We start from the raw sequence: 27,264 nt of genomic DNA on the forward strand, positions 1-27,264 counted from the left end.
CCTAGTGTAGGGGCCTACTGCTGTGTGATCTAGGTGTTTGGGAGGGATCAGGCAGCAGCCTGACTTCAATCCACCTGCAGGAGATAGACCAACTACAGATTAGCTCTGGGACCTGCTCGGCTCTAGTGAGGGAAGGAGGGAGGCATGGAGGGCTATTGAAACCCAGGATTGCTCGTCTCCACTGGGGAGTATTAATTGAGTCAACCTTGCACGCCACAGGTCATTACTCAGACCTGTATTGATGTGCGCACACACACACACACACACACACACACACACACACACACACACACACACACACACACACACACACTTTGTAATCCCATGGAGGCAGGCACGCAGGAAGTAAGGCAGGCAGAAAGCCCAGAGGGACAGGGCTGAGGAAAGCCTGCCTGCTGTCAGTCACAGACGGAGCAATAAGAAGAAAACCAACCCAGTTTAACTCTCCAAGATGAGGGAGATGAGAGGAGAGGAATGGTTTGAGACATCCAACCCCCCCCAGGGATATAAAATATAACCCACCCCCTGAAATGACTAACCCCGCGGGTTGTAGACTATCATTAGAACGACAAGGGTTGACTAGATTATTTATGATGTGTGTGCTGTGTTGCTAAGGTAAGGATGCCTTAAACAGAAAACTAATATTAAAAGAGAATATATATAAAAGAGATCGAGAGAGAGGATTGAAGTCTGGAACCAACAAGACCCTGTACATCTTCTACCCCCCAGCAATAAGACTATTTTAGGCGTTTGTTTAAATCAGCTTCTTGATATATCACACCAGGCAGGTGGATGGATTATCTTGGCAAAGGACAAAATGCTCACGAACAGGGATGTAAACACATTTGGCCACTAAAATAAGCTTTTTGTGCATATGTAAAAATTCTGGGATCTTTTATTTCAGCTCATGAAACATGGGACCACCACTTTACATGTTGCATTTATATTTTTGATCAGTGTAGTTAACCAATAGCTACCCGGAGTTACTGCATTGACCTTTTTTGTGTGAACTCTTGACTCATCACATACACTGCTGTTACTGTTTAGTCTATCCTGTTACCTAGTCCCCTTTTCTATTACTCATCACATATACTGCTGTTACTGTTTAGTCTATCCTGTTACTGTTTAGTCTATCCTGTTACCTAGTCCCCTTTTCTATTACTCATCACATACACTGCTGTTACTGTTTAGTCTATCCTGTTACTGTTTAGTCTATCCTGTTACCTAGTCCCCTTTTCTATTACTCATCACATACGCTGCTGTTACTGTTTAGTCTATCCTGTTACTGTTTAGTCTATCCTGTTACTGTTTAGTCTATCCTGTTACTGTTTAGTCTATCCTGTTACTGTTTAGTCTATCCTGTTACCTAGTCCCCTTTTCTATTACTCATCACATATACTGCTGTTACTGTTTAGTCTATCCTGTTACTGTTTAGTCTATCCTGTTACTGTTTAGTCTATCCTGTTACTGTTTAGTCTATCCTGTTACCTAGTCCCCTTTTCTATTACTCATCACATACGCTGCTGTTACTGTTTAGTCTATCCTGTTACTGTTTAGTCTATCCTGTTACTGTTTAGTCTATCCTGTTACCTAGTCCCCTTTTCTATTACTCATTACATACGCTGCTGTTACTGTTTAGTCTATCCTGTTACTGTTTAGTCTATCCTGTTACTGTTTAGTCTATCCTGTTACCTAGTCCTTTTCTATTACTCATCACATACGCTGCTGTTACTGTTTAGTCTATCCTGTTACTGTTTAGTCTATCCTGTTACTGTTTAGTCTATCCTGTTACTGTTTAGTCTAACCTGTTACTGTTTAGTCTATCCTGTTACCTAGTCCCCTTTTCGATTACATGTCTTTTCTCCCTCTCTGCATTGTTAGGAAGGGCCTGTTAGTAACAACTTCACTGTTAGTCTACACCTGTTCTTTATCATGTGACATGTGATTTGAGACGGTTGAAGGATAGAGGAAACGGTTGAAGGGTAGAGGAAACAGTTGAAGGGTAGAGGAAACGGTTGATGGGTAGAGGAGACGATTGATGGGTAGAGGAGACGGTTGATGGGTAGAGGAGACGGTTAAAGGGTAGAGGAGACGGTTGAAGGGTAGAGGAGACGGTTGAAAGGTAGAGGAAACGGTTGAAAGGTAGAGGAAACGGTTGAAGGGTAGAGGAAACGGTTGAAGGGTAGAGGAAACGGTTGAAGGGTAGAGGAAACGGTTGAAGGGTAGAGGAAACGGTTGAAGGGTAGAGGAAACAGTTGAAGGGTAGAGGAAACGGTTGAAGGGTAGAGGAAACGGTTGATGGGTAGAGGAGACGATTGATGGGTAGAGGAAACAGTTAAAGGGTAGAGGAGACGGTTAAAGGGTAGAGGAGACGGTTAAAGGGTAGAGGAGAGAGGAAACGGTTGAAAGGTAGAGGAAACGGTTGAAAGGTAGAGGAAACGGTTGAAAGGTAGAGGAAACGGTTGAAAGGTAGAGGAAACGGTTGAAAGGTAGAGGAAACGGTTGAAGGGTAGAGGAGACGGTTAAAGGGTAGAGGAGACGGTTAAAGGGTAGAGGAGACGGTTAAAGGGTAGAGGAGACGGTTAAAGGGTAGAGGAGACGGTTAAAGGGTAGAGGAGACGGTTAAAGGGTAGAGGAGACTGTTAAAGGGTAGAGGAGACGGTTGAAGGGTAGAGAAGAGAGGAAACAGTTGAAGGGTAGAGAAGAGAGGAGACGGTTGAAGGGTAGAGAAGAGAGGAGACGGTTGAAGGGTAGAGGAAACAGTTGAAGGGTAGAGAAGAGAGGAGACGGTTGAAGGGTAGAGAAGAGAGGAGACGGTTTAAGGGTAGAGAAGAGAGTAAACGGTTGAAGGGTAGAGAAGAGAGTAAACGGTTGAAGGGTAGAGAAGAGAGTAAACGGTTGAAGGGTAGAGAAGAGAGTAAACGGTTGAAGGGTAGAGAAGAGAGTAAACGGTTGAAGGGTAGAGAAGAGAGTAAACGGTTGAAGGGTAGAGAAGAGAGTAAACGGTTGAAGGGTAGAGAAGAGAGTAAACGGTTGAAGGGTAGAGAAGAGAGTAAACGGTTGAAGGGTAGAGAAGAGAGTAAACGGTTGAAGGGTAGAGAAGAGAGTAAACGGTTGAAGGGTAGAGAAGAGAGTAAACGGTTGAAGGGTAGAGAAGAGAGTAAACGGTTGAAGGGTAGAGAAGAGAGTAAACGGTTGAAGGGTAGAGAAGAGAGGAGACGGTTGAAGGGTAGAGGAAACAGTTGAAGGGTAGAGAAGAGAGGAGACGGTTGAAGGGTAGAGAAGAGAGGAAACGGTTGAAGGGTAGAGGAAACGGTTGAAGGGTAGAGGAAACGGTTGAAGGGTAGAGGAAACGGTTGAAGGGTAGAGGAAACAGGAAACGGTTGAAGGGTAGATGAAACAGGAGACGGTTGAAGGGTAGAGGAAACAGTTGAAGGGTAGAGAAGAGAGGAGGCGGTTGAAGGGTAGAGAAGAGAGGAGACGGTTGAAGGGTAGAGGAAACAGTTGAAGGGTAGAGAAGAGAGGAGACGGTTGAAGGGTAGAGAAGAGAGGAGACAGTTGAAGGGTAGAGAAGAGAGGAGACAGTTGAAGGGTAGAGAAGAGAGGAGACAGTTGAAGGGTAGAGAAGAGAGGAGACGGTTGAAGGGTAGAGGAAACAGTTGAAGGGTAGAGAAGAGAGGAGACGGTTGAAGGGTAGAGAAGAGAGGAAACGGTTGAAGGGTAGAGGAAACGGTTGAAGGGTAGAGGAAACGGTTGAAGGGTAGAGGAAACGGTTGAAGGGTAGAGGAAACAGGAAACGGTTGAAGGGTAGATGAAACAGGAGACGGTTGAAGGGTAGAGGAAACAGTTGAAGGGTAGAGAAGAGAGGAGGCGGTTGAAGGGTAGAGAAGAGAGGAGACGGTTGAAGGGTAGAGGAAACAGTTGAAGGGTAGAGAAGAGAGGAGACGGTTGAAGGGTAGAGAAGAGAGGAGACAGTTGAAGGGTAGAGAAGAGAGGAGACAGTTGAAGGGTAGAGAAGAGAGGAGACAGTTGAAGGGTAGAGAAGAGAGGAGACGGTTGAAGGGTAGAGAAGAGAGGAAACGGTTGAAGGGTAGAGAAGAGAGGAGACGGTTGAAGGGTAGAGGAGACGGTTGAAGGGTAGAGGAGACGGTTGAAGGGTAGAGGAGACGGTTGAAGGGTAGAGGAGACGGTTGAAGGGTAGAGGAGACGGTTGAAGGGTAGAGGAGACGGTTGAAGGGTAGAGGAGACGGTTGAAGGGTAGAGGAGACGGTTGAAGGGTAGAGGAGACGGTTGAAGGGTAGAGGAGACGGTTGAAGGGTAGAGGAGACGGTTGAAGGGTAGAGGAGACGGTTGAAGGGTAGAGGAGACGGTTGAAGGGTAGAGGAGACGGTTGAAGGGTAGAGGAGACGGTTGAAGGGTAGAGGAGACGGTTGAAGGGTAGAGGAGACGGTTAAAGGGTAGAGGAGACGGTTAAAGGGTAGAGGAGACGGTTAAAGGGTAGAGGAGACGGTTAAAGGGTAGAGGAGACGGTTAAAGGGTAGAGGAGACGGTTAAAGGGTAGAGGAGACGGTTAAAGGGTAGAGGAGACGGTTAAAGGGTAGAGGAGACGGTTAAAGGGTAGAGGAGACGGTTAAAGGGTAGAGGAGACGGTTAAAGGGTAGAGGAGACGGTTAAACTATTACACTCAACGGAACGACTTGATTAGTGTAGTGTCAACAACGCAGCTACTGCCAGCTAGCCTACTTCAGCAGTACTGTATCATTTTAATCATTTTAGTCAATAAGATTCTTGCTACGTAAGCTTAACTTTCTGAACATTCGAGACGTGTAGTCCACTTGTCATTCCAATCTCCTTTGCATTAGCGTAGCCTCTTCTGTAGCCTGTCAACTATGTGTCTGTCTATCCCTGTTCTCTCCTCTCTGCACAGACCATACAAACGCTACACACCGCGTGGCCGCGGCCACCCTAATCTGGTGGTCCCAGCGCGCACGACCCACGTGGAGTTCCAGGTCTCCGGTAGCCTCTGGAACTGCCGATCTGCGGCCAACAAGGCAGAGTTCATCTCAGCCTATGCCTCCCTCCAGTCCCTCGACTTCTTGGCACTGACAGAAACATGGATCACCACAGACAACACTGCTAATCCTACTGCTCTCTTTTCGTCCACCCACGTGTTCTCGCACACCCCGAGAGCTTCTGGTCAGCGGGTTGGTGGCACCGGGATCCTCATCTCTCCCAAGTGGTCATTCTCTCTTTCTCCCCTCACCCATCTGTCTATCGCCTCCTTTGAATTCCATGGTGTCACAGTTACCAGCCCTTTCAAGCTTAACATCCTTATCATTTATCGCCCTCCAGGTTCCCTCGGAGAGTTCATCAATGAGCTTGATACCTTGATAAGCTCCTTTCCTGAGGACGGCTCACCTCTCACAGTTCTGGGCGACTTTAACCTCCCCACGTCTACCTTTAACTCATTCCTCTCTGCCTCCTTCTTTCCACTCCTCTCCTCTTTTGACCTCACCCTCTCACCTTCCCCCCCTACTCACAAGGCAGGCAATACGCTCGACCTCATCTTTACTAGATGCTGTTCTTCCACTAACCTCATTGCAACTCCCCTCCAAGTCTCCGACCACTACCTTGTATCCTTTTCCCTCTCGCTCTCATCCAACACTTCCCAAACTGCCCCTACTCGGATGGTATCGCGCCGTCCCAACCTTCGCTCCCTCTCCCCCGCTACTCTCTCCTCTTCCATCCTATCATCTCTTCCCTCTGCTCAAACCTTCTCCAACCTATCCTATCGCCTCCCTACCACTGAGGAAGTACAGTTCCCGCTCAGCCCAGTCAAAACTGTTCGCTGCTCTGGCCCCCCAATGGTGGAACAAACTCCCTCACGATGCCAGGACAGCGGAGTCAATCACCACCTTCCGGAGACACCTGAAACCCCACCTCTTTAAGGAATACCTAGGATAGGATAAGTAATCCTTCTCACCCCCCTTTAAGATTTAGATGCACTATTTTAAAGTGACTATTCTACTGGATGTCATAAGGTGAATGCACCAATTTGTAAGTCGCTCTGGATAAGAGCGTCTGCTAAATGACTTAAATGTAATGTAATGTTAAAGGGTAGAGGAGACGGTTGAAGGGTAGAGGGTAGAGAAGAGAGGAAACGGTTGAAGGGTAGAGAAGAGAGGAAACGGTTGAAGGGTAGAGAAGAGAGGAAACGGTTGAAGGGTAGAGGAAACGGTTGAAGGGTAGAGGAAACGGTTGAAGGGTAGAGGAAACGGTTGAAGGGTAGAGGAAACGGTTGAAGGGTAGAGGAAACGGTTGAAGGGTAGAGGAAACGGTTGAAGGGTAGAGGAAACGGTTTCAAGGGTAGAGGAAACGGTTTCAAGGGTAGAGGAAACAGTTTCAAGGGTAGAGGAAACAGTTTCAAGGGTAGAGGAAACAGTTTCAAGGGTAGAGGAAACAGTTTCAAGGGTAGAGGAAACAGTTTCAAGGGTAGAGGAAACAGTTTCAAGGGTAGAGGAAACAGTTTCAAGGGTAGAGGAAACAGTTTCAAGGGTAGAGGAAACAGTTTCAAGGGTAGAGGAAACAGTTTCAAGGGTAGAGGAAACAGTTTCAAGGGTAGAGGAAACAGTTTCAAGGGTAGAGGAAACAGTTGAAGGGTAGAGGAAACAGAAAGAGAAGGTTGGAGGGGAGGAGAGAGAGAGAACAGAAGCTGTGTGTCAGTCAGTGCTGCTCTACTTTACTGTGCTTCAGTTTACCGCCTAAAGGACGGGTGACACAACACGCACACCAATACAAACACGTACACAGATTCAGCATCTAAAAGTAGCACATCAATGTTCAAGTCGGCATCCTAAGTACTGTCACCAATCATTATGTCTCTCCCTCTCACACACCCTAAGAGCAGTGACACCCCTGCTAAATTAACCCCTTCCTCTCGGCGCTCTGCCTGACATTTACATATTTCCCACCATGCCTTTGATGGAGGGAAAACAGATCAGAAATGGAGGAGAGGTGTGCCAGGAGGATGGAAGGATGAGAGGAGGAGAGACAGCTTGGAGATGTCAAAGTGATGCAGGATGAGTGGACAGCAAGAGAGAGCGGGGGATGAAAAGCTGAAAGAGAGGGTGAGAGGAAGAGAGAGGGTGAGAGAGAGGGACTGACAAAGGGAGAGAGCAGGGTGAGAGTGATGAGTGAAGGAAGGGACATGAGGGAGGAATGGATAGAACAGGGTATAAGGAATAGAGGGGGAGGGAAAGAGGGAGAAACCGGAGATACCTCAAGAGAAGGGGAAGCAATGAACAAGGTTGATGAGCGACAGAGAGAGAAAGAGAAGAGTGAGAGAGAGGAGATAGACAGGGAAAGGGGAGAGAAATAAAGTAGGAGAGAGGTTTAGACAGGAAAAGTAGAGAATGAAAGCAAGAACAGGATAGGGAATCAGTGCATGGAGAGAGGAATGACAGAAAGAAAGAGGAAAAGGGAGAGGGAGCGGTAAGGAGCAGTAAAGGAGAGCAAAGGTAGACTACACACACATGACCTTGAGAGAAAATGAGGACTGTCTCAGAATAGAGAGAGGGCAGAGAAACAGTGGGAGTATGACACACAGACACCATTTGAACAGCCGTGGCTTTAAAGGGAACATACGCCAATTACCCTTTCCCTGCTTCCCTCCCCGCTTGTCTGCCTCCCTGCCCGCCTCCCTGCCCGCCCGCTTGTCCGCCTCCCTTCCCGCCCGCTTGTCCGCCTCCCTGCCCGCCCGCTTGTCCGCCTCCCTGCCCGCCCCCTGCCTGCCCGCCCCCTGCCTGCCCGCCTCCCTGCCCGCCTCCCTGCCCGCCTCCCTGCCTGCCCGCTTGTCTGCCTCCCTGCCCGCTCGCTTGTCCGCCTCCCTGCCCGCCCGCTTGTCCGCCTCCCTGCCCGCCTCCCTGCCTGCCCGCTTGTCTGCCTCCCTGCCCGCCCGCTTGTCCGCCTCCCTGCCCGCCCCCTGCCTGCCCGCCCCCCTGCCTGCCCGCCTCCCTGCCCGCCTCCCTGCCCGCCTCCCTGCCTGCCCGCTTGTCTGCCTCCCTGCCCGCTCGCTTGTCCGCCTCCCTGCCCGCTCGCTTGTCCGCCTCCCTGCCCGCCTCCCTGCCTGCCCGCCCGCTTGTCTGCCTCCCTGCCCGCCCGCTGGTCTGCCTCCCTGCCCGCTTGTCCGCCTCCCTGCCTGCCTGCTTGTCCGCCTCCCTGCCTGCCTCCCTGCCCGCCTCCCTGCCTGCCCGCTTGTCTGCCTCCCTGCCCGCCTCCCTGTCTGCCCGCTTGTCTGCCCGCTTGTCCGCCTCCCTGTCCGCCCGCTTGTCCGCCTCCCTGCCCGCCCGCTTGTCCGCCTCCCTGCCCGCCCGCTTGTCCGCCTCCCTGCCCGCCTCCCTGCCCGCCCGCTTGTCCGCCTCCCTGCCCGCCCGCTTGTCCGCCTCCCTGCCCGCCCGCTTGTCCGCCCGCTTGTCCGCCTCCCTGCCCGCCCGCTTGTCCGCCTCCCTGCCCGCCCGCTTGTCCGCCTCCCTGCCCGCCCGCTTGTCCGCCTCCCTGCCCGCCCGCTTGTCTGCCTCCCTGCCCGCCTCCCTGCCCGCCCCCTGCCCGCCCGCTTGTCTGCCTCCCTGCCCACTTGTCCACCTCCCTGCCCGCCCGCTTGTCCGCCTCCCTGCCCGCCCGCTTGTCCGCCTCCCTGCCCGCCCGCTTGTCCGCCTCCCTGCCCGCCCGCTTGTCTGCCTCCCTGCCCGCCCGCTTGTCTGCCTCCCTGCCCGCTTGTCCGCCTCCCTGCCCGCTTGTCCGCCTCCCTGTCCGCTTGTCCGCCTCCCTGCCCGCCCGACCACCTGTCCGTCTCCCTGCCCGCCCAACCGCCTCCCTGCCCGCCCGCCTAGCTCCCTCTGTCGGTCTATTGTCCGCATACCTCCCCTCCCCGTCTGCTTACCTCCCCTCCCGTTCGCTTACCTCCCCTCCCGTTCGCTTACCTCCCCTCCCGTTCGCTTACCTCCCCTCCCGTTCGCTTACCTCCCCTCCCCGTCCTCTTACCTCCCCTCCCCGTCCTCTTACCTCCCCTCCCCGTCCTCTTACCTCCCCTCCCCGTCCTCTTACCTCCCCTCCCCGTCCTCTTACCTCCCCTCCCCGTCCTCTTACCTCCCCTCCCCGTCCTCTTACCTCCCCTCCCCGTTCGCTTACCTCCCCTCCCGTCCGCTTACCTCCCTGTTGGTCTGTCTACTTAACTCCCTCCATCCCTGCCTTCTGCTGACCTGAATCAGTGTGTGACTGAGTGAGGGAGTGAGGCTGATGGCTAATGGTTCTCTTGTCCTCTGTCTGATGGTCACTGTGATGCACAGTCCATCTCCAGCACCAAAGAGGCCAGTTATTTACAGAGTAACACCACATCCCCAGCATTCACTAGACCATTTACTGGTCAAAACAAGCATTCAGCCTACTGTCTAATACCATGCAGGCTTAACCCTCAAACAGTATTTCCTGCTGTGTGTGATCTAGTCTCAAGTCCTGTTCAGTAGGGAGGAAACAGAAAACATTTGGAAATTGAGTGAAGCAGGGAGGTTCAGCCTGCATGTGTCCAATAAGAACAGACTAAACATTGTGCTACGATGTATCCTACTGAGAATGGCCTTGTACATTAGCCCCTGTGCTACCCTGTTCTCCACAGAGCTCTGTGGTGGTCCATTTGTTCAATCATCCTGGACCTTGATTTATTTGATTACCTACATTAGCTGCTGCACTCCCTCTGGTATTCAACCAAACACATGTAGCCTTCTAGCTCGTCAGTGTGATCCTGTGGGCTGGCCAGTGGTTTGTCTCTGGGCTTGGAGCCAAATAACCTGCATCTCCGCAAGTACTCTGACTGCCATTGTGTCACTGACATCAGTCCCAGATTGCACCCTATTCCCGATATAGTGTGCATTTAGAGCCCTGCAGGCCATGGTCAAAAATAGTGCACTACATTGGGAATAGGGTACTATTTGGGACAAACGCCTGTGACTGGGCTAATAAAGTAGTCTAATAAGTAGTTGCTGCTGTAGGCTGTGTGATGGCGAGGGAGAACATACATTAGCCTTTGTGCCTTCTGGTCTAGGAGAATAACAGCCTTGATACAGGCAACAGTGGTAGAATCTACAGTAACTGTGTATAATGGCGGGCATTTGCCCTCTAAACTACACACTCTTCTCTCAAAGTAACAGCAGAATTGGGCTGCTGTGTAGTCTGAACAGTATCTCTACTTGAAGTGAAGCCTCATCTTGGGGTGTAAAAAACATACTTTGCTCTTTAGACAAGCTGTACACCTGTACTGTAGACAATAAGTCATCAATTTAGTCAACTGTTTATTCAGAAAATTAAACATCCACAGAGACATTGATATTTCAAAAAGAGGAAACATGTCCACACAGTTTGGTATGCAGGGAGCAGTGTTGCGTAGCAAGGCTTACATGTTGACCAGACAAGACTGAGCCAGCGTAGCAAGGCTTACATGTTGACCAGACAAGACTGAGCCAGCGTAGCAAGGCTTACATGTTGACCAGACAAGACTGAGCCAGCGTAGCAAGGCTTACATGTTGACCAGACAAGACTGAGCCAGCGTAGCAAGGCTTACATGTTGACCAGACAAGACTGAGCCAGCGTAGCAAAATGTACACATACAGGTTATTCAATCAATCATCGTAGCCAGGCGCTAAAATAGAACTTGGTTCTATTTGTGACACTTGACATGCTGCAAGTCCCGCCTCTCCCATCTTTTCATTGTTTTTTAGGAAATATACAAATTTGAGTGATTGAAAGACGAACTGAGGTCCACACTCCAGTCCAGTTGGTAGTGGTAATGCACATTAAAGTTGTTTGCCAAACGCCATAAAGTCCAAAGAATAAGCAGCATGAAGGAGCTGAGATTATTAGAAACTAACTTGGTTTACACTTATCTGTGGATTAATTGTCAGAGTAGAGGACCTTGTGTATTTCAGGTAAAATAACTGTCCCCAAATTAATATAGTTGGTTCAGAGTTCGTCCTGATCGTATCTGGTGTGGGTGGACAGAATCAACATGCGCGTGCTGTCTGGTCAGCACGTTAACTAGGACAGCAACGGGCAGAGCAGGCGTTTGACAAGCTTACAACAGGAGAGGAAGTGGAGAGAAGGTGAAACATGGCACATCCTCTCATTGACCTTCTCTCAGCCCACTACATCACTAGATAATCAATACACAGGAATAAAACATTTAGATACACTAGAACAATAGGCTGTGCCTCAAATGACACCCTATTTCACATGTAGTGCATGTGTATGGCTAAAGGGGCGCTGGTCAGTAGTGTGTGCACTACAGTGCATTCGGAAACTATTCAGACCTCTTCACTAATTCCACATTTTGGTACGTTACAGCCTTATTCTATAATTGATTATTTTTTTATTTATTTTTTAAATCTAAATATTAAACCCCATAATGACAAAGGAAAAACAGGTTTCAAATGTTTTGCAAAATTAATAAAAATAAACTGAAGTAAGTATTCACATCTTTTGCTTTGAGACTTGAGATAGATGCTTTTTGTTTCCATTGATCATCCTTGAGATGTTTCTACAACTTGATTGGAGTCCACCTGTGGAAAATTCAATTGATTGGAAATGATTTGGAAAGGCACACACCTGTCTATAAGGATCCACAGTTAACAGTGCATGTCACAGTAAAAACCAAGCCATGAGGTCGATGGAATTGTCCGTAGAGCTCTGAGACAGGACTGTGTCGAGACACAGATCTGGGGAAGGGTACCAACAAAAAAACATTTCTGCAGCATTGAAGGTCCCTAAGAACACAGTGGCCTCCATCATTCTCAAATGGAAGAAGTTTGGAACCACCAAGACTCTTCCTAGAGCTGGCCGCCCGGCCAAACTGAGAAGGGTGTTGGTCAGAGAGGTGATCAAGACGGTGGATAAATATTCAGTCATATATAGACTATTCAGAGACTAATCTGGTAGTGAGGTTGGTGAAAGAGTCTCTCTCAGGGTAAAGTGACTAGGCAACAGGATAGATAATACACAGTAGCAGCAGCTTAAGTGGTGTGTGTGTGGGGCATCATGTTGTGTATGTGGGCATGTGTGTTCCCCCCGTCTGTTTGCATACCAAAGCTGGTTTGCTTACATGCTTTGTATTAGAGTTTGATCTGTAGGGAAAAAAGTAACGTTTGTTACTTAAATTACACAAAAACTAAAATGAAAACTAGTTCATTTAAATAGTTAGTATGCCTCCAACTGAAATGCCTTCCAGCAGGATCTGACAGGGGCCTCCAGTTCTTTTTACTACGGGGTCCCCAGAAGGAAATTACAGACCAAATGTATTACATGCTGTATCTCTGTAGATTTCCACCCTTCCCTCCTCCCTCTCTCCCTGTCCCTCCATCTATCTCTCCCTCTACCCCCTCCTTCTCACCAGTTGTGCACATACCAGAGAGCAGAAGGTCAATTCTGGTCCAATGAGTTTGTTTGGATGGAGTGATCGTTGTAGGAGCAGACTTTGAATAAGGCTCCACCCCAAATGACACCCTATTCCCTAAATACAGTAGGGTACTACTTTTGACTATGGCCCATAGGGCATGTATCATATGACTGAGCGCAGCCATACAGTAGCTGAATTTAGTTTCAACAGTAGTGCAATAAATGTCCAGAGTAGCATAGTCTACTAACATACAGTACTCAACTTTGACATGGTTTTGTACCATTCTGTACAGTACACACTACATCATTTAAGGAGGTGCAGGCAAAGCAAATGCCCAGTACTCAACTAAACAACAAAAAACATTTGCATAGAAACATGCCCATTCAACTCGAGCGGGCGCACACACACCCAAGCGGACACACGGAGAGGCCCAGGCAGGCACTCGTCTCTACAGGCTGAATTATTCATTTCCTGGTGAAAAGGAGCACAGCGCTCTCCTCTTCGCATACCTCCATTATTGATAAAGAGAAACATTTACACTGGGGGGGGGGTGTAAGATAGAGTGAGCAATATAAAGAAAGAGGTTGGTTGTGACTCCAGAGAGACTACAGGAGGATGAGGTTGGGGTTGTGACTCCAGAGAGACTACAGGAGGATGGACATGTGGTTGTGTTGTGGGCTTTTGTCTGGTTGTTTACAGAGAACACTGCTCTCCTCAGCCAAATATACTGCTGCTACTGCATGACTCAGTCCCTCTGCTGTTATACTGCTACAGTCTCTACGGATGCGTGGGCCCGGGTCAAACGTAGTGCACTATAAAGGGAATAGGGTGGCATTTGGTACACAGCCTACTGCTACAGTACAGTCCACCTCTCCTCTCCTCTGGGATTGTCTGGCCATGACAGCTTTGTTCTAGCTCCACTTTATTTCAGTCCAGGTCCTCCCTCTGTCGCACGCTTTATCCTTCTAGCTTTGGTCTATCCTTGTTCATCTGGTTCTGGCCTAGTCTTCTCACTCCCTCATTCCAACCAATACCTCCCCAGGGAGATCCTAGCTAACACAAATCAGACCTCAGATCAGTGTCAGGGGAAACTTCCAAGTCGTAACCCCTAAATACAGACTCGGGATCAGTTTCTCAAAACCTTCCCTGGTCTCTTTCTTAATTCGAACCTTGTCCTACACCTCTTTAGCGAGTCTAGCAGGCTGCCAGCTTCAGCAAAAAAACACAGGTGCCCCAATACATCTCAGTCTGTCTGTCGTCTGACACCATCTCACCTCCAGAATAGAGTTACCATCAATTATACAGGTCTAGGCTCACAGGGAGTGGCAGGTGATCAGGTAGACACACGCTACACCAGACAGGTACTTCTCCAAAAGGTTAAGTTATGGACATAAATATACACAATTGCAACTTTATCAAGTGCTGGCCTTTTGTACTACTCAAAACTGTCTGCATTCTAGGAGTGTGTTTGTGAGAGAGAGAGACTCCGTCCCTCCTGAGCAGTGTAACAATGTGTCTATAACAAGGGGATATGTTTGGTTACAGTAGGTGTTGAGCTTTGATTCATCTGCTGTAGAAAACCCCTCCTGGGGTTTAATGAGAGATTCCATGACAACACCTCAGTTTACACCTCGTCGACAACACAAACAGCGGTGTTGCCGCACTCCCTTTTTGCCATCGGTTACATTCAACTTTAATTCACCTTGGGCCGTTTCCCAGCTGCTCTTCCTGCTTTGTCAGAGCCGTCACTCAAACCTAATTACACATGTCCATTGGTCGCCGTCGTGGCTTGAAAGGGTCCGTCCCCCAATCAAAGGCACGGGAGATCAATCCAATTGCTGATACTTTTAAAGGATTCAAAGAGTGTACATCAGGAGGTAGACAACCCTGGTCCTGGAAGCCAACCCTGGTCCTGGAAGCCAACCCTGGTCCTGGAAGCCAACCCTGGTCCTGGAAGCCAACCCTGGTCCTGGAAGCCAACCCTGGTCCTGGAAGCTAACCCTGGTCCTGGAAGCTAACCCTGGTCCTGGAAGCTAACCCTGGTCCTGGAAGCTAACCCTGGTCCTGGAAGCTAACCCTGGTCCTGGAAGCTAACCCTGGTCCTGGAAGCTATAGGCTCTTCATGTTTTTGATTGAACTGGCCTGGAAGACCAGGTGGCAATCACTGAACTGATCAATTAGCTAAGTTGGTCAGGGCTGCGTTCAGTATAGAAAAACGTAATAGAACATTCTATTGAAGTGAAACGGTGCAGGACTGAACAATCAGTTAAACAGGGAGGAGTTGAGAGTTCAAAATGCACAGCTGCCCTTTAAATAAGTCAGTCATTACTTCAAGACCCGACACACCTACCGAACGGAGAAAACCTATCTCAGAGTCCGTTCAAGAACGTACAAGAACATTTTGGGAAAACTTGTTGTTCCGTAGAAACCGTTCCACAACATAGCACATATTCAAGCTAACTACACACACCCCTGGTGTGGTGCCTAGTTGGAACAAAATCCTGCAGTACCTGCGGAACACAAGGAACAGGGCTACCTACCCCTGGTGTATGTGATATATGGAGTGCATTAAACCACAATCTGACTGGATCAGGACTCATGCATCAAACCGACGCCTGGCCATATGGCTGGCTAACAGAACGCTGACTGAGGGACAGGGTAGTGAACGCTTGGTCAGATATCAGCTGATCGTCTACATCAGAACAGCTGAGGACGACTCTGGCCTAAATTAGAAAGCTATCCCGTTGGAAAGAATCACTGCTGACAAGCAAGGGAGGAGGAAGAAGAGAAGGAGAGAGAGAGAGAGACAGAGACAGACAGAGAGAGAGAGACAAAGGGGTAGAAAGAGTCTTTGTGAAGGAAGTCACAGAACAGTTCCATTGTTCTGCTGTTTCTCTCAGGTCTGTTAGAACCAGTAGACGGATGGGTTCCCTCCTGCCATTGTTCCATTCTGAATAGGTGGCAGGTCACATGAAACCCAGGTAGTGATATAAGAAGAGAGGGATGGAGTAAGAGAGAACACCGCCTCCCTTCCTGTATGATCATAAACTGGGTTTAAATAGGAGCTTTAGTTTACATTGTAAGAGAGAATGGTGTGAACCAACCAACAGTCCTATAGCACTTTCAATCAAACACCTCTACAGCACATATAGGGAGTTGGTATGTTACCTACGTCACCATGGTGACTGGCGCTGTGAACACCGTGTCCATCGTGAGCTAGCGAGTTTAAACAGTGTTATTAGTAAAGTAGTCCAAACGTTATTACAGCACTGAGGGTTTATTAAAGCAACAATCATTTAGTGGACATTTACCTGCCTCTCTTTGGGCTTTGCACACTGATCTAAGGCAATGGCAGCTCTCTGAAGATCACACAGGAGAAATAGTGCACACGATTACACACAGTCACACACCATCAGGCAGGAACAGTCACCCATCTACCAGTCATTACAGTTGGGAGGGGCTGCCTTTGTTGACTTGTCTATTCTGTTAAGATTAGATTGAAGGATAGAGAGATAGAGGAGGGGAGAGATTGGATGGGGAAATAGGACACGGTCCCTAAATAGACCCTCTCTCATGGCCCTCCCAGTCCCAGTCATGCTCTGATGCCCTACTACCACAGGACCCATAGTCATCAGACTGTAATCAGTAACACACAGACAGAGGGACAGACAATTGAGGCTGTATTGTGTTGCAGCCTAATCCACCTTTCACTGTTTGTCATTTCTGTTCAAAAAAGGCAAATATGTTCACCCCCCCCCAAAACCAAGACCTGAAACCATTCATTCCATTATCAGAACTTGGTCTAATTTTGTTCATTAAAGGATGGAGACTCTTTAATTCTGCCATTAGTATCAAGGTTCAGTTCTGATTTGGGCCAGAGGAAATCTTCATTAAATTTTATTATTATTTTTTTTTTTTAAATCACACACACATTTTTATCTCAAGCTTTAACATACAGAGTCCAGTAGAATGGGTGGGTTAGTTCACATCCAGGGGACTACATTCCTTACTAAGCAACACACTGGTCTTTTGGGACAATTTCCTGTTTTAGTGTGAAGGTCAACTTTCAACAGAAAGTGCAACTGCAGAAACTGAACCCTGCCCAAACCGTCACCATCAAACCAAAATTGTCGGTCGTGAAAGTGAAAGTTTGTCTTACTCAGTCAACAACGTTCTCCGTATTTGTGTGGGTAAAAATGAACCACTGGTCTTTTAGGGGAAAGTCCTGTTTCAGTGTGAAGGTCAGATTTCAACAGAAAGTGCAACTGCAGAAACTGAACCCTGCCCAAACCGTCACCATCAAACCAAAATTGTCAGTCGTGAAAGTTTGTCTTACTCAGTAAACATTATACTCCGTATTTGTGTGGGTAAAAATGAACCACAGTAACAGGCAGCTATTTTCTACCGACTCAACACAGAAATTACAGATGTCTTCAAGTGTTATAAAATCACACCAAGTGCCACATCAAACGCTAGCTAGCTAATCACACACACTAGCTAATGAGTCAGATCCTCAAAGGAGAGCCAGGGAATGACTGATCCTTCCTTTGAATCTCCATCAGCTCAGGCAGGAATATTCAGATGAACAGCAGCTCTACAGAGAGAGGGAGAGGTTGAAGGTCATAGGAAACCTGGAACCAGCTTGTCTGGTGAAATTGTATCTAAAAGTACAAGGACAAAGTGGCATTCCATATCTCTGTTATCATGCTCTCTGTGCTCCACATGAGCAAAGTAGCATACACACACACACACGCAGACCCGCACACATGCAGGCACACACACACACACACAGGAAGGGTATAAGCTTCATCTCTGCATCCTTTAAATTAGACTGCTTGTTGCTTTTCCCATTAAGGGATTTGAGCGACTGTTAAATTCCAGCTCCTGTGATATTCAGGAGCAGTCATTCCCTCCTGGCGTTCCAGGGAGCAGTCATTCCCTCCTGGCGTTCCAGGGAGCAGTCATTCCCTCCTGGCGTTCCAGGGAGCAGTCATTCCCTCCTGGCGTTCCAGGGAGCAGTCATTCCCTCCTGGCGTTCCAGGGAGCAGTCATTCCCTCCTGGCGTTCCAGGGAGCAGTCATTCCCTCCTGGCGTTCCAGGGAGCAGTCATTCCCTCCTGGCGTTCCAGGGAGCAGTCATTCCCTCCTGGCGTTCCAGGGAGCAGTCATTCCCTCCTGGCGTTCCAGGGAGCAGTCATTCCCTCCTGGCGTTCCAGGGAGCAGCGTTGATTAGGAGCGGATCTGCCACGCTGATCCCAGATTTCCACCCCAGATCAGATCCCCATCCATCAGTATAGAGGGAGAAGGTCATAGGAACTAATTACACACGTGGCAGCTAGTCTCACACACCTAGGCCCGGGCAATGCCCCCAGTGCCCCAGACATCAGGGAGCAAGACACGACCTTCAATGAGTTTCTCAGGTACTGTAAGGAACGCAATACACATAACCTTCAATTAGTTTCTCAGGTACTGTAAGGAACGCAATACACATAACCTTCAATTAGTTTCTCAGGTACTGTAAGGAACCCAATACACACTGACAGCTGACTACACTTGACGTGATGACATGTCTATCAATGTCTAGTTCAGGCCACAACAAGGCCCTCAATACTACAGTATCGTCAACGGCAGTCAACACTACAGTATCGTCAACGGCAGTCATTACTACAGTATAGTCAACGGCAGTCGATACTACAGTATAGTCAACACTACAGTATCGTCAACGGCAGTCATTACTACAGTATAGTCAACACTACAGTATCGTCAACGGCAGTCATTACTACAGTATAGTCAACACTACAGTATCGTCAACGGCAGTCATTACTACAGTATAGTCAACACTACAGTATCGTCAACGGCAGTCATTACTACAGTATAGTCAACACTACAGTATCGTCAACGGCAGTCATTACTACAGTATAGTCAACACTACAGTATAGTCAACGGCAGTCGATACTACAGTATAGACAACACTACAGTATAGTCAATACTACAGTATAGTCAACGGCAGTCAACACTACAGTATAGTCAACGGCAGTCAATACTACAGTATAGTCAACGGCAGTCAACACTACAGTATAGTCAACGGCAGTCAACACTACAGTATAGTCAACTGCAGTCAACACTACAGTATAGTCAACGGCAGTCAACACTACAGTATAGTCAACGGCAGTCAACACTACAGTATAGTCAACGGCAGTCAACACTACAGTATAGTCAACGGCAGTCAATACTACAGTATAGTCAACGGCAGTCAATACTACAGTATAGTCAACGGCAGTCAATACTGCAGTATAGTCAACGGCAGTCAATACTATAGTATAGTCAACGGCAGTCAATACTATAGTATAGTCAACAGCAGTCAATACTATAGTATAGTCAACAGCAGTCAATACTATAGTATAGTCAACAGCAGTCAATACTATAGTATAGTCAACAGCAGTCATTATTACTGTATAGTCAACAGCAGTCATTATTACTGTATAGTCAACAGCAGTCATTGGCTTTATGTGACCGGCAATCAATCCTCCAACACCCTGCTCCATTCAGTCAGACTGGACATAGACTGGCCCCTTGTTCAGATCACAACCCAGTTGTGCTTTCAACCTAGCCAACGGAATTAGAGGGGAATGAGAGACAGTGAGAGAAATAGATGGAGACAGAGAGAGATGCTCCAGAGTTGAGCAACAGCTGCTGAGCATCACATCTGTTCAGAGCAGAGTCATCAGCAAACAGACTGAAACAGACCCCACGGAGCACTGCCAGAGGGAGAGAGGGATGAGAGAGAGAGAGAGTGAGAGAGATGGAGAGGAGGGAAATAGCATAGATGGAGATAAAGCCACAGCAACAACCAGCTACTCTGAAATAGAACAGGAATCTAGAAGAACATCTCTTCCTGCCTCTGCCTTCCTCAGCCCTTCACATCCCCCTCTCCCTTCCTTCATCGCTCGCTTCGTCATGTTAGACTGACAGAACAACAGAGGCCTGTGAGTGTGGAGATGAAAGGCTGGGGGTGGGGCGTATGTGTGTTCTCATGAATGAATGACCCCTCTTGTCGTTCCCCCCTCACACACTGCCCTATCCTCGACACAATGGCTAAAAACATATACACCATGGGGCAGGAGGTCACACTGTTAGACAAGGGGGAAAATCTATAGATTTACATATCAGGATATTATTTTTGACGTTATATCGTATTGACGGCAGTTGGCTGCACCAAGACTCCAGTATTTGTATAGCTTGTTCGCCATCTTGTTAAATAGGGCGCCAAATTGTTTTCAGCACTTTTCATTTCCATGACTGATCCAAACTCATTTTCTCATGGCTCTCTCGTCTCTCTGCAGCAGACATATGGTGAGAAATATGTTTGGACCATTGAAATCGGCACCAAAGTATCGTGATCATATTTTATTGTGAGGTCCCTGCTAATTCCCAGCCCTACTGTGTATGTCCTTACTGTCCTCCATCTCATGGGTGGTATTATCAAGTGAACCCCACTTCACCTCACATGTCTAATCTCATCTTAGTGCAGGTGAAACTCATGGCCTCATCCCAGCTCCAGCAACAATAATGGGTGTACTGAGCTATAGTGGCCATTAAACTGTGAGGAACAGAACACAGTACTAGGAGAGGAACTCATTGTCCAGTCATGTCCGCATGCCAAATGGCACCCTATTCCTTTTATAGTGCACTACTTTTGACCAGGGCCCCCCGTGTCTATGGCCACAGACTGACAGAGGGCAGCTCTGTAGCAGGGTGCTCTACATCACATCATTTGGCAGCAAATGAAGGGAGAGAGCAGAGTAGTTTATGTTGATATCTCTCCATGGTCCCTGAGCAGAGCAGACTTTGTTCTATAGTGGGGTAAACAATTGTACTCCTTTGAGCTCTTCAGCTCTCCTCCTCCCCTCTTATCTCTCTCTCTCTCGTCTCCTCCTCCTTTCTCATCCGCAACCACAAATAACAATCTACCCCACACAGCAGGCCCTTCCAAAATATTTACTCAGTTCTGTTCTGAATACAAAGGCCATTCTCCCACTGCCTCTGATGTCCCTCACACACACACACTCTTGCATTTGCTCTCCACTAGTGATGAGGGGAGAATCGATGCGGTTACCTGTCGAGATATAATTTGATGATATCGTTCTGACAATATGCCAATATTATTTGTGCACTAGTTGGCTGTACCTGCACCAAAACTCCAGTATTTTTCCTTCATAACTTGTTCTCCATCTTCTTTTTAAATTGGGAGCCAATTTGTTTTTAGCACCTTTATTTCCATGACTGATCAACACTTGTTTTCTCATGTCTCTCTACTTGTCCCTCTGCAGCAGACACACAGTATGGTGAGCAATATGTTTGGAACATCAAATCGCAATCCACATTTTATCGGCACCTAAGCATCGTGATAATATTGTATCTTGAGGTCTCTGGCAATTCCCAGCCCTAGGCTCCACACACACACACACACACGTTAGAATTCCTGCGTCTCTAGGCTCTCTCCTGCTGATCACCGCTGACTGTTCTACCACTCTGTTACTGCTCTCTAACGAGGACTGCAGGTACAGTACAGTAGGCCCCCTTGGCTTGTCATGTGTGTTGCTCACACTCGCTATCGCACACAGACAGTTCTAATTTCTCAGTGTTCACACCTCCTTTGTCCTCCATCTCTTCCTGTGCAGCTTGTGCCCTCCCTTTGTCTCTCATCATCCATCTTCACCTCTCTCCTCATCCATCTTCACCTCTCTTTGCCCCTCTTCACTCACCTCCCATCTCTTTTCCCTTCCTCTCTCACACTCCCCCCTTCCTCCCCCGCTCCTCTTCCTCCCCCTCTGACAGTCTCGGTGGTTCCACAGGCAGCACCTGTGTCTCATTACCACCGCTGATGGTGTTGAAATGAGCTTCCCTTTCTCCTCTCTTTCCCCCTCTCCTCTCCTCTCCCCCTTTAGCTACTGCCAAGGCACATTTATCTCTGTGTGCTGAACAATTATCTCCTTCTCGCTTTCCCATCCCTCACTTTCTTTCTCTCTCCATCTCCTGTCCGTTCAGCCATGGTCGACTGACTTCAGATGGTTGGGTTAGCTAGGTGGTTGGGTTAGCTAGGTGCTCTGATGGTTGGGTTAGCTAGGTGCTCTGATGGTTGGGTTAGCTAGGTGGTTGGGTTAGCTAGGTGGTTGGGTTAGCTAGGTGGTATGATGGTTGGGTTAGCTAGGTGGTTGGGTTAGCTAGGTGGTTGGGTTAGCTAGGTGCTCTGATGGTTGGGTTAGCTAGGTGCTCTGATGGTTGGGTTAGCTAGGTGGTTGGGTTAGCTAGGTGGTATGATAGTTGAGTTAGCTAGGTGGTTGGGTTAGCTAGGTGGTTGGGTTAGCTAGGTGGTTGGGTTAGCTAGGTGGTATGATGGTTGGGTTAGCTAGGTGGTTGGGTTAGCTAGGTGGTATGATAGTTGGGTTAGCTAGGTGGTTGGGTTAGCTAGGTGCTCTGATGGTTGGGTTAGCTAGGTGCTCTGATGGTTGGGTTAGCTAGGTGGTTGGGTTAGCTAGGTGGTATGATAGTTGAGTTAGCTAGGTGGTTGGGTTAGCTAGGTGGTTGGGTTAGCTAGGTGGTATGATGGTTGGGTTAGCTAGGTGGTTGGGTTAGCTAGGTGGTATGATAGTTGGGTTAGCTAGGTGGTTGGGTTAGCTAGGTGCTCTGATAGTTGGGTTAGCTAGGTGGTTGGGTTAGCTAGGTGCTCTGATGGTTGGGTTAGCTAGGTGGTTGGGTTAGCTAGGTGCTCTGATGGTTGGGTTAGCTAGGTGGTTGGGTTAGCTAGGTGGTATGATGGTTGGGTTAGCTAGGTGGTTGGGTTAGCTAGGTGGTTGGGTTAGCTAGGTGGTTGGGTTAGCTAGGTGCTCTGATGGTTGGGTTAGCTAGGTGGTATGATGGTTGGGTTAGCTAGGTGGTATGATGGTTGGGTTAGCTAGGTGGTATGATGGTTGGGTTAGCTAGGTGGTATGATGGTTGGGTTAGCTAGGTGGTATGGTGGTTGGGTTACCTAGGTGGTTGGGTTACCTAGGTGGTTGGGTTACCTAGGTGGTTGGGTTACCTAGGTGGTTGGGTTACCTAGGTGCTCTGATGGTTGGGTCAGCTAGGTGGTTGGGTTAGTTAGGTGGTATGATGGTTGGGTTAGCTAGGTGGTCTGATGGTTGGGTTAGCTAGGTGGTCTGATGGTTGGGTTAGCTAGGTGGTCTGATGGTTGGGTTAGCTGGTTGGGTTAGCTAGGTGGTCTGATGGTTGGATTAGCTGGTTGGGTTAGCTAGGTGATCTGATGGTTGGATTAGCTCGGTGGTTGGGTTAGCTAGGTGGTCTGATGGTTGGATTAGCTCGGTGGTTGGGTTAGCTCAGTGGTTGGGTTAGCTAGGTGTATCATTGTATGGGTTTTTTGTTAACTGCATGGTATGACAATGCCACCCCTTCATCTAAACCACAACTCGCATCATATATACATAACATTAAGAACTAAAGGTCGACCGATTATGATTTTTCAACGCCGATACCGATTATTGGAGGACTAAAAAAGATGATACCCATTAATCGGGCCGATTATTTAAAAAAAAAATGTAATAGTGACAATTACAACAATACTGAATGAACACTTATTTTAACTTAATAGAATACATCAATAAAATCAATTTACCCTCAAATAAATAATGAAACGTGTTCAATTTGGTTTAAATAATGCAAAACCAAAGTGTTGGAGAAGAAAGTAAAAGTGCAATATGTGCTATGTAAGAAAGCTAACGTTTAAGTCCCTTGTTCAGAACATGAGAACATATGAAAGCTGGTGGTTCCTTTAAACATGAGACTTCAACATTCCCAGTTAAGAAGTTTTAGGTTGTAGTTAATATAGTATTTATAGGACTATTTCGCTCTATACCATTTGTATTTCATATACCTTTGTCTATTGGATGTTCTTATAGGCACTTTAATATTGCCAGTGTAACAGTATAGCTTCCGTCCCTCTAGTTAGCACGTGCTAACTAGCTAGCCATTTCACTTCGGTTACACCAGCCTCATCTCGGGAGTTGATAGGCTTGAAGTCATAAACAGAGCAATGCTTGACGCACAACGAAGAGCTGCTGGCAAAACGCACGAAAGTGCTGTTTGAATTCATGTTTACACGCCTGCTTCTGCCTACCACCGCTCAGTCAGATACGTGTATGCTCCGTCAGATTATATGCAATGCAGGACATGCTAGATAATATTGAGTAATATCATCAACCATGTGTAGTTAACTAGTGACTATGATTGATTTTTATAAGATAAGTTTAATGCTAGCTAGCAACTTACCTTGGCTGACTGCATTCGCGTAACAGGCAGTCTCCTTATGGAGTGCAACGAGAGTGGCAGGTTGTTATTGCCTTGGACTAGTTAACTAAGGTTGCAAGATTGGATCCACCGAGCTGACAAGATGAAAATATGTCATTCTGCCCCTGAACAAGGCAGTTAATCCACCGTTCCTAGGCCTTCATTGAAAATAAGAATGTGTTCTTAACTGACTTGCCTCGTTAAAAATAAAGATTAAATAAAGGGGGGGAAAAAAATAAAGATTTCCGATTGTTATGAAAACTTGAAATCGGCCATCCCGATTAATCGGTCGACCTCTTAAGAACACCTACTTTCTCCATGACAGACTGACCAGGTGAAAGCTATGATGTCACTTGTTAAATCCACTTCAAATCAGTGTAGATGAAGGGGAGACAACCGAGACATGGATTGTGTTTGTGTGCCATTCAGAGGGAGAGATGAGGACAAAATATAAGTGCCTTTGAACGGAGTATGGTAGTAGGTTGCAGGCGCACCGGTTTGAGTGTAAAGAACTGCAACGTTGCTGAATTTTTCACTCTCAACAGTGTGCATCAAGAATGGCCCACCACCCAAATGACATCTAGCCAACGTGGCACAACTGTGGGAAGCATTGGAGTCAACATGGGCCAGCATCCCTGTGGAACTCTTTCGACACCATGTAGAGTCCATGCCCCAACGAATTGAGGCTGTTCTTAGAGCAAAAGGGGGTGCAACTCAATATGAATGTTTTGTACCTTCAGTGTACAGCCGCTTAGCAGAGAGTGGTCGTCTCACATTCACTAACACCACAAATTCTGATTACACCAAAGATAGTCCTTATGAACAACTGACTATTACAACACTGGGACATACAAACAAGCTGAGTAGTGTTAGTTCACCTTCCCACGCTGTGAATATTAATTTGTTCTCATTATGTCGCTAAGCTGCGGTTGTCACATTGGACACCGCATAATTATGTCATCAACAAGGGGACGAGACATGTACAGAAAGAGGGGAGGGGAGAGGAGCTGTGGATGGGAATGCACACTCTACAATAGAAGTGTGAATCGAAGTCTCATTATTATGCTTCAGTCTCTAGAATGAGCTCCAACTCTCGAGCTCTGCCTTATAAAGGCCAGTTCATACTCTAGTTACATTTGGCAGTACTATGAAATCTGCTTTAGTCCTAAGAGAGGACTTGGGAAAGTGTCAATCTTAGAATACTGAAATGGAACTGAACTAACTAACTGATGACATTGACAGAACACTGAAATGACTCAACAAACGCAGGAAGCCATTAGCCAAGTCATTAACCATGTTTAGCTTGACAGAACTGTTTGGCGTCTGTTCACATCCTGCCAGCCACCAAACCCACTCCATCCATGCATTCCACTATATAAACCTTCATTCATTCATCACTCCCTGTGCATGCAAATAAATATAGGCACACACACACACACACACACACACACACACACACAACCTAGAAAATAGGCCAGAAATTGAGAGAAATAAGAGAACAAGAGAGGAAGACAGATAGCGAGAGGAAAGAAGAGTTGAGCTGGGAACAGGAAGGAAGATGACTGTGGTTGAGGGGAGAGATGGAGTCAGCGAGAAGGAATGAGGGGGAGAGATAGAGAGGAAGAGGGAGCGAGAGAGAGGAAGAGAGGGAGCGAGAGAGAGGAAGAGAGGGAGCGAGAGAGAGGAAGAGGGAGCGAGAGAGAGGAAGAGGGGGAGCGAGAGAGCGAGGGAGGGAGCGTGGAAGGGACCTGACTGATGTAGGGAAAAAAGCCAAGGGATTGAGGAAAAGGGCGGAATGGCAGAGAGGAGGGTTATAGCAAGGGAGGACATCAATAATCTATGGCGGATAAAGCTATTCCGTGTTGGGAGGAGAGAAAGAACAAGAAAACGGGAGGATGCAAAAGTTGGTAGGTGGGGCCTTGGGGACATCTATTTAAAAGAAGAGAAATGAAAAGACGCTTGTGTTCGTTTAGAGAGCAGGGCAGCCCCCCACCCAACACTCCCTTGTGTTCGTTTAGAGAGCAGGGCAGCCCCCACCCAAAACTCCCTTGTGTTCGTTTAGAGAGCAGGGCAGCCCCCACCCAACACTCCCTTGTGTTCGTTTAGAGAGCAGGGCAGCCCCCCACCCAACACTCCCTTGTGTTCGTTTAGAGAGCAGGGCAGCCCCCCACCCAACACTCCCTTGGAAATGTATTTTTAAATGTGGTTTAAAAATCTGTGTATACAGCTCTAAACACGGCTGGCGTCACAGCCCTCTCTCTTTCTCCATCTCTCGCTCTACCGTTCTCCCAAGCCCAAAGCCCTCACCCGTCGCAAACATGGAACACACACACACCAAGCCTCCCCTAGAGGGGCTGTTGCACGACAGAGCTGAAGTCATGAAATCACTGATGGACGGAATCAACTGCGAGTGAGTGAACATAGGGAGGAGAGGAGGGAGGAGTAGTGAGAAAGGAGAGGGAGGATTGTTTCCTATAAAAAGACACTGAAAGTTGAGAAATCAGGAAATTGCCCCTAGCTGCCTACAAGGCCAGAACTCCCAGGAGGGATCCCAGTGACATGCCTGGCTCTGTACACCCCCCTCCCCCAACACCAACACACAGGATGGATCCCAGTGACATGCCTGGTTCTGTACACACCCCTCCCCCAACACCAACACACAGGAGGGATCCCAGTGACATGCCTGGCTCTGTACACCCCCCTCCCCCAACACCAACACACAGGAGGGATCCCAGTGACATGCCTGGTTCTGTACACACCCCTCCCCCAACACCAACACACAGGAGGGATCCCAGTGACATGCCTGGCTCTGTACACCCCCCTCCCCCAACACCAACACACAGGAACTAAACATACACCACACACACACAAACCAAAGTAGTGCTACCACGAACTAGCCACTTTCTACACCTGTTCCTCCAACTTCCATTTCCAACTTCCGCCATCATCCAGAAGGCGAGGTCAGTACAGGTGCATCAAAGCTGGGACTGGGAGACTGAAAAACAGCTTCTATCTCAAGGCCACCACTGTTAAATAGCCATCCCTAACACAGAGGCTGCTGCCTACATACAGACTGAAATCATTAGCCACTTTAATGTTTACATATCTTGCATTACTCTCTCATATGTATATACTGTATCTACAGTATCTTAGTCTATGCCGCTCTGACATCGCACGTCAATATATTTATATATTCCACTCCTTCACTTATTTTTATGTGTATTAGGTATTTGTGGTGAAATTGTTAGATATTACTTGTTAGATATTGCTGCACTGTCAGAACTAGAAGCACAAGCATTTCACTACACTCGCAATAACATCTGCTAAACACGTTTATGTGACCAATAAAATTTGATTTGAGAGAGAGGTTGAATATTGGTTTGGAGCTCCGCCTTTGGAGCTGGGTAGTCAGACAGCTCTGTCCATTCACACAGACACACAGGTGAGCTGGAAGGAAGGAAGAGGAGGGGAGGAGCTGGCCCG

The 27,264-nt window shown here is 47.8% G+C and overlaps 1 protein-coding gene across 2 annotated transcripts in view; it reads right to left on the reverse strand.

The window, feature by feature from the left end:
• The window catches only part of si:ch73-22o12.1 (nectin-2), a 93,268-nt gene that overhangs the window by 49,512 nt on the left and 16,492 nt on the right, over positions 1–27,264 (reverse strand). The gene's annotated exons all lie outside the window — the stretch shown is intronic.

The sequence above is a fragment of the Oncorhynchus keta genome, chromosome 31 (assembly GCF_023373465.1).
Source record: "Oncorhynchus keta strain PuntledgeMale-10-30-2019 chromosome 31, Oket_V2, whole genome shotgun sequence".
NCBI classification, from domain to species: Eukaryota; Metazoa; Chordata; class Actinopteri; order Salmoniformes; family Salmonidae; genus Oncorhynchus; species Oncorhynchus keta.